At 43.3% G+C, this 18,190-nt stretch overlaps 1 long non-coding RNA gene across 1 annotated transcript in view; it reads right to left on the bottom strand.

Annotated features, from left to right (window-relative positions):
- LOC117202686 (uncharacterized) overlaps positions 1-13,577 on the bottom strand; it is an 84,132-nt gene extending 70,555 nt beyond the window's left edge. Inside the window, exon 1 of the long non-coding RNA XR_007479914.1 lies at positions 10,704-13,577. This is a non-coding gene — a long non-coding RNA (uncharacterized LOC117202686). The remainder of the gene's footprint in view (positions 1-10,703) is intronic.
- Between the last annotated feature and the right edge of the window lie 4,613 nt (positions 13,578-18,190).

The raw sequence follows: 18,190 nt of genomic DNA, 5'->3' as shown, positions 1-18,190 counted from the left end.
TGTGGCACATATATACAATGGAATATTACTCAGCCATAAAAAGAAATGAAATTGAGTTATTTGTAACAAGGTGGATGGACCTAGAGTCTGTCATACAGAGTGAAGTAAGTCAGAAAGAGAAAAACAAATACCACGTGCTAACGTACATATATGGAATCTAAAAAAAAACAAACAGTACTGATGAACCTAGTAGCAGGGCAGGAATAAAGACACAGATGTAGAGAAGGGACTTGAAGACATGGAGCGGGAAGGGGAAGCTGGGACGAAGTGAGAGAGTGGCATGGACATATATCCACTGCCAAATGTAAAATAGATAGCTAGTGGGAAGGAGCCGCATAGCACAGGGAGACCAGCTCGGTGCTTCGTGACCCACTAGAGGGGTGGGATAGGGAGGGTGGGAGGGAGACGCAAGAGGGAGGGGATATGGGGTATAAGTACACATATGGCTGATTCACTTTGTTATACAGCAGAAACTAACACAACATTGTAAAGCAATTATATTCCAATAAAGAGAGAGGAAAAAAAAAACCTGCCTCTTCTGTCTTCCGTTCCTTCATCAGCTACTCCAGTTTTCCAACCAGCTCATCCGTCTCCAGGATTTACGTTGCTGTTTCTAACCTTCTTTTAACTCCTACTTGGAGAGGTCAGCCCTTAGTCGAAAGCATACACAGTGTCTTATAGAGACTGCTCTAGAAAGATGGAGCTGTGCAATGCAAAAACAAAACAGAACAAAAACTGGCCAGGAGAAGAGGCACTGGGCTTTGGTTCTTGCAGGCTAGGGCTCCTTGGGTAAGAGCTTTAACTTCCCTGAGTCTCCGTTTCCACATCTCTAAGAGTGCGAATTATCCCTGCTTGTCTGGTCCATAGAAATCAAATGAGATGTTTGTGGAAATGCTCGAAAACACTACGAATATAAATGGTCCCGTTCTTCCCCTGGTGATCTTGGGACAAATGCAGTCGTTCAGCACATGATTACTGAGGATTTATGACGGGCCACACTGGGCTGGGCCCTGGAGATACAACAGAAAATCGAGCATGTTCCCTGACCTTGGGGAGCTTACCTGGGGGCGGGGTACAGCAGCGTAAACAAGCAATTAAAATACACTCTGCCACATCGCATAAGTGGACAGCAGAGGGGTGCCCAGCTCAGCCTGAAGGGCTTTGCAGGGAGAGGGATAACACAGGAGCTCAATCTTGAAGGATGATAAGAGAATTCACTAGGAAAAGAAGGGAGTCAAGGTCATTCCAGGAGGAAAAGCAGCATGTACGATTGTAGGCAAGAAAAATGAGAGTAGGGCAAGGGTAGAGTATAGCAAGTATTTCAGTAGAGCTGGCGCCTGAGGTGAGGGGAGCGGGAGAGGTGACACTGGGGACTCAGGAAGGAGGTCCGCTTTGGAGGGCATGCTGCATGATCTGATGATGACACTCAGAGTGCTCACCAGGTGCCGGGTACTCTTCTAGTGTATCTCATGTATCACCGCTTTTAATTCTCCCAATCACCCCAAGAAGTCAGTCCTTTTATTACCCATTGCTTAGAGAAGAGGAAATTGAAGCTCAGAGAAGTTAAGTAACTTGTTCAAGGTCATACAACTGGCAAGGCTGCCAAGGAGTCGGGTTTTTCAGATAATTTCCTGACAGTCTGCATAACCGATAAAGTGCATGTCACTTGCTCATGTGGGAATTTATGTTGTTTGCTTAAATACTTAATGATTAACTATCACTTGGGCTTATCAATAAAGTAATCCAGTAATTGAAGTCTTCTGAGATGAGGAAGATTATAAATGGAAATTTATACTTAATGATCAATTAGCTTGGCTAATTTTGCTTTTCCCCCTAACAATCCTTTGTAAGAGATAAATAGAAGAATCAGTGGACTTGAAAAATACAGAAACTTATAAGACACAGGATATACAAAAAGCCTTCAACTGGACCCTTTTTTCAGTAATTTCATTTCTAGGAATTTATACTAAGCAAATCATCAGGCATACTAAGTTATACATACAAGAAGTGTACCCCTGAGACTTGGGTACCATATCATCTTTCCAAACAATACTAAGGCTAGTATGTCACCACCAGCCAGAGTTGGTGGGACGCTCAACTATTTTCCGAGTTCTAGTTTTCCTCTTGCAGCCCTTGGGGTTGTGGGAGAATCCTTGGGCTTAAGCAGTTGAAGAATCTAGGGAAGGTCGTTCCAAGAAGTTTTACTCTCTAGGCTTGCGTGCATTTTGTCAGGGCCAGAGCCTCTGCTAATGACACCACAACCCTCTGGACCCACCTCAGCCACAGGAATGTAGAGTAGTCCCCAGGCAATCCCACAGTCCCCCGTTCAAAGTTCTGCACCTCCAGGATGCCACCACAGCCTCCCGACTGCTGCCTCCTCCTGAGGAACCCACCCCTCATTCCGAAACTTGGAACAGTCCACCTTCTGCTTCCGGTCTGGCTCTTCTCCCTCTTGACTCTAGACGTTCAAAGCCTCCAACGCTTTCCTACGTAGGACTCCCAGTTGACTCATCTCCCTGAACACACACTTTTGAAAACACAAGGGCCTATTGACTTACCCCTACGGATCAAGGAAAGTACAGATAACCACGACTCAAAGGCCTATGTGGGTCCTTGGGAAGAGAAGGAAAGAAAGACCTTGGTTGCTTCTGAATGTATTCTGCCATGTTAAACTTTTATTGTTTCCAATTACATCTATAATAGTAGAAATCTGGAAAAATTTAAACGTCCCACTAAAAGGATTGTGTATTGGAACAATATACAGCAATTAAAGGGCTCTGTTCTTGATATATTCATTTTTTAAAAGCAGGTTACAAAGCAGGATATGCAATTTAAGTCCAATCTTTATAATTTATTTACACACACACAGTTGTATCATATAGACAATCAACGCTTGTCTTAAGAATAGTGGGATTATTGTTGAGGTTTATTTTGCTTCTTACACTTCTGTGCATTTTCCCAATTTCTTTCATATATTTGCATTATTTTTATAATGAGACTCACTGCACCGTACAATGATGGGATGTGTATGTGTGTGTGGCAACGGCCCTTCTTCTGGAGTACGTAATGTACTGGGGTGAGGTAGTAAGCTCTCTTGGTAGATTATTGGCTAGGAATAAGAGTTAACTTGAAAAGGGAATGACAATGTAAAAAACAACATTTAAATACAGAAAAGGTAGGACAAAAACTTTAAAAATATATCAGAATAATGTACTACAGTATTTTTTAAAGTTCCTTTTCCTTCTCCTTTAGACATCTAATAAGTGACACAAATAAATATTTTTATTTTGGCCAAAATCAGCTCTTGGGCAATGTGCCACTCTCAGAATCAGGCCTGATATTTGAATATCTTTGTTGGATGGTGGATCTTTTATTCATTCACTGTGTGATGGGGAAAAAGTTAATAACTTCTCTTGACTTGAATTTCTTCATCTTCCATTTTTACTCTGTTATTTAACAAATGCTTCTATAGCATCTACTGTGTGCCAGCACTCTCCTAAGAGTTTTGTGAATATTAACTAAGTTAATCCTCGTTCCTACCTTCCAAGGAGGGCACTTTTTTTTTTAATTTATTTAATTTGATTTATGTTTGGCTGCATTACATCTTCGTGGCTGTGTGCGGACTTTTCTCTAGTTGTGGTCAGCGGGGGCTACTCTTTGTTGTGGTGTGTGGGCTTCTCATTGCGGTGGCTTCTCTTGTGGCAGCACACAGGCTCTAAGTGCATGGGCTCAGTAGTTGTGGCTCATGGGCTTAGTTGCTCTGCGGCATGTGGGATCTTCCCGGACCAGGGCTCGAACCCGTGTCCCCTGCATTGGCAGATGGATTCTTAACCACCGCGCCACCAGGGAAGCCCAAGGAGGGCACTATTATCCCTACTTTACGTATGAGGAAACTGAAAACCAGAGAGGTTAAAAACTCAAAGTTCACACAGATGGTAAAGCAACAAAATCAGGATTCAAATCCCTTCTGACGGGGCTCCCCTCGTGGCGCAGTGGTTGGGAGTCTGCCTGCTGATGCAGGGAACCCGGGTTCGTGCCCCGGTCTGGGAGGATCTCGCATGCCGCGGAGCAGCTGGGCCCGTGAGCCATGGCCGCTGAGCCTGCGCGTCTGGAGCCTGTGCTCCGCAACGGGAGAGACCACAACAGTGAGAGGCCCGCGTACCGCAAAAAAAAAAAAAAAAAAATCCCGGCTGACGAGCTCCAGACCCGGCTACGTTAGCCCCTGTGTTTTATGCTGGACCAAATGACATTTAACACGTCTATCATTTACTGTGTATAAAACACCCACAGCCCTGGGCGTATTCCCTCTCCATGCTTCCCAAATCTCTCTTTGACCCCTGAATTTTCTTTTGGAAATCCAATTTTTTTAAAAAATCATATATACTCTAGGATTTATTGTATGAAACAGGGACTCTCCTATTGCCAGGTGTTAATTTTTTAACTTCTCTGTTTTCAACTCACCTCTTCAGTACCGAATATCGTAGTCAGTGCAGTAAAAGAGAGATCATGTCTTTAAGTAGCTCAATAAAATGACGACTTTGGGTCCATAGCCTCTAATATACCAATCCTGCCCAGCCCCCTATCTAATTCAGTTAGCTGCTGGCTTTCTGGCTAGGTCAAGTACAAAAAACCAGTTCACCTCTTTAATATGTCAGTAGAGAGACAGAATCATTTTCACATTTTTTTTTTACCCATAGAATGTTCTATACATAAATACAAAATGGAACTTTGATACTTTCTGAATTTACTAACTTTCAAAAACGTTGGGGATTAAAAATCTCAATTAGAGAATAAGCTTCCTAGATTTGAGTGAGCAAACAGCCTTTTTCCCTTTGTACTTACAGTAAAGGCTGACTGGTCCACGAACACAATAACGGCCAACCAATCAGGTTTTGGGGGGACTGAGCCTCCAAAAGCGAGCTCAGCTTCAGGCCTGACCACCACGAGCAGGGTCTGGGCGAGAGTAGAGACAGAGGCCGCCACACCATCTCTAAATACTTAAAAGGTACAAATAAAGCCAGCATGTTGTTAAAGAAACTAAATTCTACTCTCTTACCTTGACAAATCCTCCTTCCCAAGACCAGAACGGAACGCGGGGTTCTTCCCTGCTCTGGGTTTCTACGCCAGAACGTGGCGGCGGTACGGGCAGCAGCCTCTGGCCTGACCAGCTCCTCTGCTCACCCCCAGTGCTTTCTTGCGTTAGGAAAGGCGTCTCCCACGTGTGGATACTCCAGCCCACCTTGTTACCCAACCAAACTTGGGTCCTCTCACGCACGCGCAGTAAAGCCAAGTTACTGACACCTGGTTGCAGTAAAGGACTATGCAGCGTTTACTGCAGGGCACCAAGCAAGGAGCCCAGGACAACTAGTGCTCAAAACACTCAACTCCTCCGTGGGTTTCAGCAAAGTATTTTTAAAGGCCAGGTGAGGGAGGGGCGTCCCAGGGTACGTGATCGGCTCATGCACAATTCTCTGATTGGTTGATGGTAAGGTAACAGGTGTCACAGGGGTTAACTGATCAATCCTTAGGCCCTAGTAGGCGTGAGGGCTACGTGCTCCTGGTCATCAAGCAGTTAATTGCTTCCATTTGGTGGGGGTTTTCTCATCTGTAAAACAACTCAGGAAATGTGCATCAGATACTGTTATCTGGGCACTTGAGAGGGGAGCTTCAGCAGAGGATATGGGGGAGGGGTCTCTCCCTGGAAGGCCCCACAGGGTCCTGCTCGATTAAGCCTGAGGCTGCCCCCCCAATAGCCTCCCCTGCGTACCTCTCAGGCCTAGGAGTACATACGCTGGCAGCATCCTTCATCCTCAGCCCAGGATGTTTACACAGAGATGCTTATGCAGGAATTCAGGATTCCAGGAAGCATGCTCTAGGAGCGAGGGGAAGCGCAGGCTCTGGATGGACGAGTCCCCTTGACGCACTGACTGTGCCCTGTGGGGAGTGCTGTGACAGGGCATGACAGCGGAGGGGCAGAGCAGGGCCCTCTGAAGTGCAGCTCTCAAAAGCATGGTGCCCAGGGCAGAGGCCCCTCTTGCCGACCTAAAGCCTGTTTCTCTGGTATCTCCTCGGTCATCTGCTATGTTTTGCAATGATGTGGTAGGAAATTCATCTTCCACAATTCTACCTTTGACCCTCCTAGATGGAAAGACCCTGTGTCTCCCCGTTTTGTTAAAATTAAATTAAACCTATGCTTGCACATATTCCACAATTTGACTTTGTAATGTAGAATTCTGAAAGAACGAGGGCAGTCTCATGGGGAACAGCTGAAGAAAACCTGGAGCCCTCACCTGAACAGCTTGATCATTCAGTGAGTTCTATTGGTTGTTTCTGCTCCACACCAAACTGAAAGCTGGGGGGGGCCCTTCTTAGACCTTAAAAAAAGGGGGAAATTTAATGTGAGTTCCATTACAATATGCAAATTTGGACATGGTAAGACAGGGCAGTCTGCTAGGATCTATTAGAGCAGGGGTCCCCAACCCCCAGGCCACGGACCAGTACCAGTCTGTTGCCTGTTAGAAACCGGGCCGCACAGCAGGAGAGGTGAGTGGCTGGCAAGTGAGAAGCTTCATCTGTATTTACAGCCGCTCCCCATCGCTCTCATTACCACCTGAGCTCCGCCTCCTGTCAGATCAGAGGCAGCATTAGATTCTCACAGGAGCGCGAACCCTACTGTGAACTGCACATGGGAGGGATCTACGTTGCGTGCTCCTCATGAGAATCTAATGCCTGGTGACCTGAGGTGGAGCTGAGGCGGTGATGCCGGCGCTGGGGAACGGCTGCAAATACAGATCATCATTAGCAGAGAGGTTTCACTGCACAGAGACCATAATAAGTCAATTGCTTTGTATAATTATTTCATTATATATTACAATGTAATAATAATAGAAATAAAGTGCACAATAAATGTTATGTGCTTGAATCATCCAGAAACCATCCCCCCCCACCCCACTCCAGTCCGTGGAAAAATTGTCTTCCACGAAACCAGTCCCTGGTGCCAAAAAGGTTAGGGACCGCTGTATTGGAGAACCCAGATTGCTGGAGGGCCGGCTGAGTTCTAGGAGGATGGCACCTTCGGTTGATATGGTGATGATGGTGGTGATGGTGATGATGATGATGAGAACATTAATATATACTGAGAACCAAGTGGGAGCCAAGCACTGTGCTAATACATTATATATACTTAATAAAATGTCATATAATTATATATTATATAATATATACATTTCATTTATATATAAATAATATATAATTATAATATAAATAAAAATGTATAAATCAATTATAATGTATATATTATTTATATATAGATAATATGTATATGTTATATAATATATAAATGTAATTTAATACTCACAGCAACCCTTTGAAGAAGTGAAGCTCAAAATGGTTGAATAACTTGGCTTAGAGTAGTGTTGCTAGTTAAGTGGCAACACAGATTACAATCCAGGTTTGTCTAATTACAAAACCTAAACTTTTAACTGGTCTGTTATAACCAACTAGTACTTTATAAAAATAGGCGAATTGGTGGCAATCCAGCCAAAGATAGACCCAGCCACAACGACCTAATGATCTTTTTATCTAATATCTAGTGAAAGCTTTAGGCATATGCTGAACTGAACGGAAGAAAGATGGCCCGAGGGAGAAGCCACCTAGAAAGCGCCATGTGTATATGGACCAAAGATTTGAGAATTTCCTCATCCTGGGGGGTCAGGGCCAAGCATAATTTAAGAGGCAGGCCTTGTGCTGCTACTGATGGAAATGTTACGGACCAGAGCTGGTGACCAGAAGCTGAGTCTATGAAACTTAGCAGATTTGGGAAGCAGACAGCATGTCCTTATTCTTAGGAACTACACCAGTACAGATTGTAAAGAAGCTTGGTCTAAGGTTCAGTTAGGAGAGGATTGGATAAAACTCACCCACAAGACTGTATTCAAGAGATGGATTCATGAAGGGGTCTTGAGAAGGCAATCCTTGACTCATTTATGTTTTTATAACATAAATGACCAATCCCTTTAAGCGTTCTTGTGATTCTTTAACTCCCTACCTTTGCTTCCCATAATCATTTCCCTGAAATTGCATGCAGAAGAATGACTTGAAAAATGAAGAGATTTGGGTTTTTGTTCTGAGAAAAAAAATTAGGAGTCAGAAGGAAGTGGAAAAGGGAAAAAACCAATTGGGAAAAGGAGGGGAGGAAAGGGAAGAGGCAGAGAAGAACCCAAGTAAAAGAACAGCTGGTGATTGTTCAAGAGGCAAAGGGTTACTTTTTAAGGGCCTGCAGGTAAAAGAAGGGAAAGCTGGTCCAAGAATGGGGATGGACCCTGGGAATTAATTATGTATGCCCTGAAACCTCCTCCATCCCAATACTGATGCTGAGTTACTAGTGGTCCCCAGGCTCAGTGGATGAAGGCTCACCTGGGCGATGGGGATTGAGATTGCAAAGGGCTTCTTTCGCTCCACCATTAATGGGGGATTTGTACCTTTAAAACATCGGATCATAAGGGTCTGCAGGCAGTCACTCATCACGTTAAAGAAATAATTAATGCCACATAAGAAAAAACAGTACGTTGTTTTCAAAATTCTATCTTCATCATATATAAATTTTACTTAGGAAAGCACTATAAACAAATGTTGAATTCTAGTTAAACACTTCAGCAGGTATCTCCTTAGGGGTAAAGTATACTGATGCCTGCAACTTACTTGGAAATGCATCAAAACAATAAGATGGATTGATGGATAAACAGAAGGGTAGATAGTTGGATATACTTGTGATGAAGCCAGTACAGGAAAATGGTATTTACAGAGTCTGGAGGGTCGGTATCTGGGTGTTTACAACTTTTCAGCTTTTCTGTATGTTTGAAATTTTTCATAGTAAAATGTTGGAAAGATTCTCTTACTAGAGAGAAGAGGCTCTTTAAAAAGACAGTGCACAGACACAGTACACAGACACAAGATTTTCAATCTTTTTGATCATGCTATTTTTTTGTAAAAAGCCTCACTGAATAATGTGAGTGCTTTTCTTTGATCTTCACCTGTTTCTTTTGTCTCACCTGCCTTTTTCTCTTTGGCAGCCTAGGATAGCACAAATATTGGTACTTGGTAAAAGCATGTTTCATCACTACGCTCCTAAAACTTAGAAAAAACTATACTCTGCCATTGTCCTTGTAGCATATGTTAATTAGAGAAATCTCATATCAACCAGGAATATTCTATTTGACTATATGTGAAATGCATCTGTTCACCAAAGTATTTGTATTGCAGAAAAGACTGCAATTATTAAGTGATAAAGTTTGCACATCCTGTCTTAAAATGCGAGGCATTCTTGCGGATTCTATGAGTGTGGTTCTGGTGTTTACATTTTAAATCACTCCTGCTAACTGTAGCTGATGCTCTGTAGTGATTGGGGGTTAGGAGTTAGGAGGGAGGGGGTAACTTTTTACCTGTCTTTCTCACGCTCATCAAAAAAAAAAAAAAGGTACAAAATAGTGTTAAGCCATGACAGTATCTGACATTCACCCAAATTAATCCCTACTTTACAGCTGATTCTTTAATTTTTTCAAATTACTTGCAATTGTAAAGTTATCCTGGTAGTCTTTTTCAACTGTTATGCTTATCTAGAGCATTATAAGTAAGACATATCCATAGTGAAAAAAGTTGTCAACAATGGATTAGAAATTATCTAAAGAACTTATTTTATACTACCATGATCATTTACATTCAATGACTTAAATATAGTTTGAAAAGAGAATTTAATTTTAGAGAAATACTGGAGTTCAAGATTTTTCAGTTAGCAGCTCTAAATGCTGAATCTTTTCTTTTTTGTGGCAAAACAAGGGAATTTCAATATCATCAATGTCATCAAGCACGAACACATGATAGCACTAGAGGCACTTGCATCCTAACAAAATAAAACAAACCTCTCATTTTCCAAGAATATGAAGTACAAATACTTGAATCATAAAACTATCAGTTTCAAATTTGCTATTTTATCAAGTGAATACAATTAGTTTCTCATTCCCAAAAGTGTAACAAAAATCTGACTTCCAATTATTCTTAGAGAATTTTAGGATACCTGTTACTACTTAAACATCAGACTTGTAAACCAGTTTGCTCAATCAATGATTAATTACCCTGCTCCAATTTTGACTATTGGAGAGCTTTAAAATGCCAGGAATTTAAAACCTTGTGCAGAATATCAAGACTATGTTTCTTTCTCCCCCGCCCCCCCCTCCCCCCCCACAAAAGAAAACACTTTGGCACCTAGGCAGTGTGGGTTTGTGAAAAGCCCTTTGTCACTAAGAGCCAAGCTTCTTCCTCGAAAGATAAGAATAGGTTCAGTATTAGAAATGTGAGCTATCTCACAAAACAACATGGTAACAGAATTGATCTCTAGTGAATTGCTGCTGTTTTTAAACAAATTATTTACAATGTAAAACTGTTTCCCCCTTTCCTTTGGAAAGCCTTAAAACTTTGTATGTATTCAGACAAAGGGAAAAAAAAAACTATATTTAAATCACCTTTTAAAAATACCATGTTTCATTTGTATTTAGAAAAAACACAGGAAAAAAAGTTGTTTATTATCTCAAGGTTAGTGAGAATAACAATAAGTGGAAAGAAAAGTATAACATAAAAAACATATACCCACTGAAACCAGACAACAAGGAACATCGTCGACTATAGAAATGATTCGAAATACAACTTACCTCCTTCTGCCAAAGGTGTTTGCAGGGGTGCAGGAAGAGGTAAAGCTGGGATAATGGATTAAGAAATATACCAGAGCTCAGGGTCTTCAGCAAACAACTCGCAACATTAGACAGGTATGTTTCAACCCTACCTTCCTCCGCAGAGATTGTCATTCCTCGGAAACCCTACCTAGCGTCAAACTTAAATTACTTGACTAGCAGAAGCCCACATACTGTCTGCTACTGAGGGTGAAATTCCACAAGTGCCTGTGCCTATCAAATGATTACAGTCTGTTCTCCACGGAGGCTTGAAGAGCCATGCCACTCTCTCAGGTGGCACAGTGACCCCCGAGACAAAACCTGCAGCACTTATTTGGGTGAGACTTCTACTTGGAGAGCGAGCAGACACAAACACAACCGAAGTCTAGGACCAAAGCTTCCCATACTCAGGCACACATGCTCTCACTAAGGGCTGCACAGAGTTATTACTGGATGTCTCTTGAGCTTCTTCTCAATCTGAAACGTTTTTGGTTTTGTTTTAAACACATCACACCAGGATTATAATTCCCTGAAAGGCTCTCTAACCTGAAAGCAGAAAGGAGTTTCAAAAAAGAAACAAAGATGAACACTTCATCTTGGCTGCATTTTTAAACTCCTCCTAGAACAGAATCTTCCCTCCCTTCTGGTAAACACATGCTTGTATACATTAAAATTAAAAGGGTGGATAAATTAAGAAGTCTGTGCTCTCCTGTATCCAAGAATCAACCCCAAATATACAACACACTCACGAATTCCCCAAATGGACATTTGGGGTATAGGCAATGGAAACACATACACACACACACACACACACACACACACACACACACACAAATGCAAACCCAACGAAAGAGACGTTGTAACCTAGGAGAATGTTCTTTGCTTTGGGAGTTAAGGTATCACACACACTGCCTCACTTTTGTTTCGGTGCAAGAGAGATCCAGGGTGCCCGGCAGGGTGACATACAATGGGCGTTAAAAGCACACAGTCTTAGCAAATTAGGTAAATTAGAGATCATTTGACGGTATTCTACTGTTGCTATTGTAATCACAGTAATTTTCACTGGTAATGGTGCTTCGTGATGAAGTGCAGTTCTCACAGGATAATTGTGAAAGATACCGAAAGATTCAGGGATGCAGCATCTGGTTTTAAAAGCTCTTCAGATTCAAACTGGCATTTTACTTTATCTTGAAAATTTATTAGAGATTCAGATCATGCCGGTTTAAATGGAAAGGTGAAAGCAGGGTAATTTCAATCTATGAATTATTCAATCTCAGCCTGGCGAAATTGCCATCCAGGAACTGATGCTCTGACAGTCCTTCCACAGAGCCTCCATTACGCTTGTCATTTTTATTTCTTTATCTACGATCTCCTTCTCAGTTACCCAGCTTGTCTCTTAGGGCTCGGCTTCACAAACCAAAGTATTTCAAATTGGCAATACCCTAAATGTGCAGCTGTCTCAAATCGCTGTCTCCACAGGCTGCCTTTTTTTCCAAATCATTTTTAAAAAGGCACACATCCATGATGATATGTTAGGCTCCTCGATTAGACGAATTAAAACACACACACAAACACACGAGCACACACACACACACAGAGGAGGGCATCATTGCGGAGGAGAACGGTTATGTTCCGCTAACATCACAAGAGAAGATAAAGTGATGGCTTCTGCTTCCTTCTTTGTTGTCAGTGTGACCCATCCTAGTTGAATAACATCACGCAGGAAGGAGCCAGCACTAAACAGTCTTGCCTGGCACCCTGATTTCCAACCAGCGCAGACGAAGACTGTGGAAGGCAGACTAATCCAGGCAACTGTACACTTAGCGCGCACGATTATTTAGGAAAATGAGAAGAAGCCATCGGAGGACCGCAATTAAACTGTCAATCTCCCAGGCTCCACCTGCACCCAGACTGCAGTCGCAACGATTCTCCACTTGATGGCTGGCTGTGTCACTGCTAGTCGACAGCTGTCCCCGCATCCAGAGAGGACCGGGATGGATTTAGGTCAGTGAGCCTGGTTTCTCCTTTCAACCGTGTTCTAACTGAGGAGCGGGAATCTGCGCCAGCCCCCGTGACCAGCCCGAACTGGGAGCTGGGAGAGTCACACAGCATCAGTTCGGTGGAGTCTGCCTGCCCAGGCCCCAGCCAGGCAAACGGCATCAGCATCTCCTTTGTCCTAGCCTTTACTCCTGCAGGTAGAGCGGCGCGGCGTGAGAAGCCCGCACGCCATTCCCACAAGTGCTGGGGACCCAGCCGCGCTCCACCAGGGGCAGTCTGGCCACCAGGCTCCAGGCAGTACCTGCTCTGCTGGAGATGCACGCTGCCAAGTGTGAAGCCATTGTGTGCATTCAGACTGCTTCTCTGCTCCTGGCTACACAAGGTAAATACTCCTCACGGAAGAAATGCTAGGTAGCAGCAGGAAAAGAACACTTTCAAACTGTCGCTTTTTGCCTAGCTGTATGCTTTGTGATGAGGAAACGGCAGGAACCAGGGCTGGGGCAGTGCGATGATGCAGAAAGCAGCAGCGATGACACAGCAGTCAGCTGACTCGCAGGGTGTGATCGTTCCATGTCCTCTACAGAACCGGGCCAGTTTCTAAGGTGGCACCAGTCAGACGACCTTGACTGTGAAGCGGAGTTGCAGGAGGGCAGCCTTTCTCCGTCCACACCTGGCAGTGCTACCCCACACCTGGCAGGGACACCTCACATTGAGTGTCTCTCAGGCAGAGTTTTTAACTCACAGCCTTCGGGACTTAACTATTTCTGTCCTGCTTGCTAAGAAGGCAGGTGATTCTTGGCGTGACCGTCCCCATGCAAAAACAGGTGAAAACCTTCACCGTCCTTATTGTCTGGGTTAGTTTCGGCATCAAAAGAAGAACTGGTGGGAGAGCTCTCGCCTGCATTTTGGTTTTAAAAAACACACTGCTTTTTTTTAGCAGGTAGAAATTGCCTTAAGCTACTTGTATGCTGTAATTAACTTGTAAATTGTACCTAACGGAACGGCAAGAGCGATCGGAAAAAACTCGAAGATAAATGAGTCCAGCAGTAGCCTTAAATCATGGTCCGGCTGCTCTAAAGCTGTGTGCAGGCTCTACTGCAAAAGGCAGGTTGTGCATTCCAATTAATCTGACAATGGAGCAAGAGCCTTATATGGTATTACCCCAGTGATTTGAGGAATGCTAATAAGAAAGCATTCATTACCAGGCATTTGTTTAATGACTGTAATCATACAGAATTAATTTTTGTTGCAATGTTTAACAGAAAGTCAATTATAAATTTGTGCTAAAAGCATAACAATACTAGTATCGGCACGGCACCTTCCTCTGAGGCGACATCCCTCAGAAAGTGCTAAGTGCTCTACAGAACGATCCATGCCCAGCCTCTCTGGGCAGAGGTGCTTCTTGCTCTGAGCCAGAAGGACACATGTATCGATGTATCATGCAGGTGGCATAGAGAGAAGCACCACCTTGACCAATGCCAGTTGTTTTGTAAGGATTCAGTGATTTTTCTCCCCATGTGCGCCTTATGAATTTTATTTTTCTATTCGCTTCTTATTTGGTTCTCTTGACATGAATCCCACTTGAAAGAGGAAGTTTTTCCATAGCCAACAGAAAGGTCAAAACTGGATGGAAGAGTATCCTCAGGTCGTTAGGGAACTACTAACAGTCGTAAGTGACATTTAAGTAAAGCAGCGATTCTACTTTGAGGTGGTCGGTGGGTGCAGGCCCATGCTGAGGGATGCTACCTGGAGAGAACCAAACAGACGCTTTCTCTTCCTGTACCCTTTTTCAGCTCTCAGTCAAGAATCCAAATCTCATAAATTCACCTTGCTGCCTTCTTTCAAAACCTGCTCTCAGGAAATGAGCCCCCGGATGGTACAAATAACCAATAAGTTTTCGTGTAATTCCTCAGAGGCACTTATGTCTTTGAAGAATGCAAGACTTCTAGAAAAGCCATGGCTATCTAATGGGATTTCAAGCACCAACGCTCCAGGTGGGAAATCATTTCTGTGGGGCAAGGAGGCCTGCCAGGGAGTCTGCATCTCCATCATATGGCAGGTCTGTGCCTGTGGTGCCAGTGGAGCAGGGAAGGCTTGGTCTGGAACCCACTGAACCCAGCGTGAGCCCTGAATATGTATGGTCAGTGTGGGTCATGGGGGCAGGAGACACTCGGGCAACACCTCTCCCCACTCAAAGGCATCCCATCACTCCTTGTGATCTCTCTCAGGTCCTTGCCCACCAAGGAAAAGTGGCCCACGCATTTGTATTTTTAAAAAGCTCCCCACCACCCCTGCCATCAGGTCATTAATTCTACTGTGTATCCAACATGGAGAACTACTGATTAAATAATGCAATGTATTCCTTTATGCACATGTGAATTTTGTTTGGAAATTCAAATACACAATATATATTTTAGTTGAATATGAGAATTACCCAATAAAAATGAGTCCTTAAATGTGTCTATCTTTACTGTTAAAATTCTGTACAAATCAATAGAAACTAACTTTAATCGAGGACATCTACGCAGCTGTGATATACCCATAGGTCCTCTGTAATTGTCTGGCCACCTGTGGAGGTCACACCCTCCCACAGCAGCTTGTTCCTTCCTCTCTTTCAGCACCTTGCATTGTGATTTTTTGCTCACCTAGTGTCTTCCTCCGTGGACTTAGCTCTTCAACGGCAGAGGCAGGGGACATTTGTCTTAATGGCCCCAGTGCCTTCACTCTGCCTGGCAAGTGGTATGTCCTCAATACTTGTGAAAGGAATGAGGGAATGCTAAAGGATGTCTTCCTGTTAGAGAAGATAGTTCAGCGATACCCAAGTTTCCAACACAAGAAGATCAAGCTTTTCCTTCACTGTAGATTATCCTGAAAGAACGTGCTTCCCAATGACTGAAAGAATGTTCATTCTCAACTATAAATATTGACTCAAAGCCAATATTTATAGTTGGCTTTGAGGAAAGATTAAAAAAGGGGGGGTGGGGGCGGTGTGTGTGGAAAAATGGATGACACGCTTTATGAAAGTCAATCAAAATCCCATTAGTATTTAATGGCTAATAAATTTCAGTTAAATTTAGATATTCAGAAAAGTAAGGCACATATTTTATTTTCCTTTTCATTTTGGAGAGTGAGGCCAGTGAAGTCGTGGCTCCTCATGCCTTTGCTAGAAATCTGCCCTCGCCCAGCACAGATGAGGAAAAAAATTCTGTTCCTAAGCCCTCTGGAACTCTCCATTTGGATATGTGCTTTTTTTTTTTTTTTTTTTGCCATGCACTCTCCAGTAGTCTTGTAAAGTTTATGGATCATTTCTCAAGGATGCTTTGATATGCATATACAATATAATAAATGGGATTACAAAGAAAACTAATTGTCCTAAGTATCCTAACTGAAGAACTTTTGCCTTAGAAAATCAAAATACTTCCAAGGTAAAATTGCAAAGTGACTTTGATTGTCTTTCCTCCAACAATCACCCAATAAGAAAGCAAAGATCAAGAAGAGCCTAGACAATGGGAATTCCTTAGCGGTCCAGTGGTTAGGACTCTGTGCTTCCTTTGCAGGGGGCACGGGTTTGATCCCTGGTCGGGGAACTAAGATCCCGCAAGCTGTTTGGTGCAGCCAAAAAAAAAAAAAAAAAAAAAAAAGAGCCTAGACAAGATAAAGGTGGAGGGAGGGAAACAGATGATTGTATGTATTAAATTTCATGAAACTTGAAACTTAATTTCTTCTCAAAAGTGACCTTTTCAGTGACTAGCATATTCCTCATTTTCACATTAAAAAAAGACTATACTTTCCAAACTGTCAAGTCCCATTATAGAGACCCTTCCTGAGGCTTAAAAAAAAGTGAAGGCAGTGGATTCTATGTTTTGTTTTATAGATGAGGGAGGGCACTGAAGTTCAGAAAAGATTGAGTCTTGCTACAGCAGCACGTAAGTAAAGAGGGAAGACAGCCCAGGCCCCAACTCTCCTAAACCTACAGCAAACGCTCTCCTATTACATACTGATATTTAGTCAGTGATGTGCAGGGATTTTAAAAACTGGGTACTTGAAATTAGCCACACTGGGAATATTGACACCATGGAAACGGACAAATACTAAAAATTTAGGGTTGTTGCTTTTTTCTGGAGAGCTGGTTGACATGCTGCAATATATTTAATAATGCCAACTTGTAATCATATGTTCCTTTATTTCAACCCCAGAATCCAAAATGCTTAAGAATATAAACCACAATGGTTAAGCATGAAGCTCTCAGGTTAGACGGCCTACCTTTGAATCCTGTACCACTTATTATCTGTGGGACCTTGGGCAAGTTCACTCCCCTGAAACTCAACTTCCTCTTCTATAAAACAGGGCTCAGGGCTTCCCTGGTGGCGCAGTGGTTGAGAGTCCGCCTGCCGATGCAGGGGACACGGGTTCGTGCCCCGGTCCGGGAAGATCCCACATGCCGCGGAGCGGCTGGGCCCGTGAGCCATGGCCACTGAGCCTGCGCGTCCGGAGCCTGTGCTCCACAACGAGAGAGGCCACAACGGTGAGAGGCCCGCATACCGCAAAAAACAACAACCACCACCAAAAAAAAAAAACAGGGCTCATAATATTGTGTGCCTCACAGGCTGTTTTGTATATGCATAGAGTGGTGCATATAAGCCGCTTAGCATGGATTCTCACACAGGCTAAGCTCCCAGTAGCTGTTAGCCATGAATATTTTCCCCTTCTTCCTCCTCCTACTTTTTCTTATTCAATTGATCATCATGGCAGATTGACATTGTTTGCCCTGAAATAACTGATGAGATTTTTAAGGGATTACAGGCAGAAAACAAAACCAAAAAAACCATATACAACCAACTTAGGATTCTGGAGAATGGAGGGTTCCCCTGTGGTTCCTGACTCTTGTGGGTAATAGAGGTTTGAAGGGCTGGTGTTATTTTTGCATCAGTTGTAGAATCTAAGAAAGTATGACAATTCAACAGAGAAATTATTGATGGATGTAGTTTCAGCATGATTTAGAGATTTTAGAGAAGACAAATTAAAACTATATGCTGTATTAGGGATCACTGTACACAACACATGCAATCAATCAGGCCTCTTGCACCTATAGTCCTATACCCTCATGAATGCACTTTCACTTGTAGAGTCTAATGGCCAATTTGCACACCTGCTGAAACATACCCTATTTTTCAGAATTAAGAACTCCTCTGTTAACGAGACTGAGCTTTGAGGGAAGACCCTTTGCCTGGAGGCCAGGGAAGACTTAGTTCTCAGAGGCCCGGGAGTTGGAACATCAAGTCAGCTCTATCCAGAGTGTTACAAGCCAGGGAGACACTCCTCTCCCCACTCTCCCCGTGTTGGCATTGGCAGGTCCTTGGAATGGGTGTCACAGGTCTGTCCCATCCTTGGGCCTCTCTGCAGTCAGTGTCACTGAACACAGGACCACTATTATAGGGAGAAGGTGGAGAAGCAGTTGAGAAGAGGTGGGG

The sequence above is a fragment of the Orcinus orca genome, chromosome 10, assembly GCF_937001465.1.
Source record: "Orcinus orca chromosome 10, mOrcOrc1.1, whole genome shotgun sequence".
In the NCBI taxonomy this organism is placed as follows: domain Eukaryota; kingdom Metazoa; phylum Chordata; class Mammalia; order Artiodactyla; family Delphinidae; genus Orcinus; species Orcinus orca.
The sequence above is the reverse complement of the archived record's forward strand: the minus strand, read 5'-3'. Positions and strand labels throughout refer to the sequence as shown.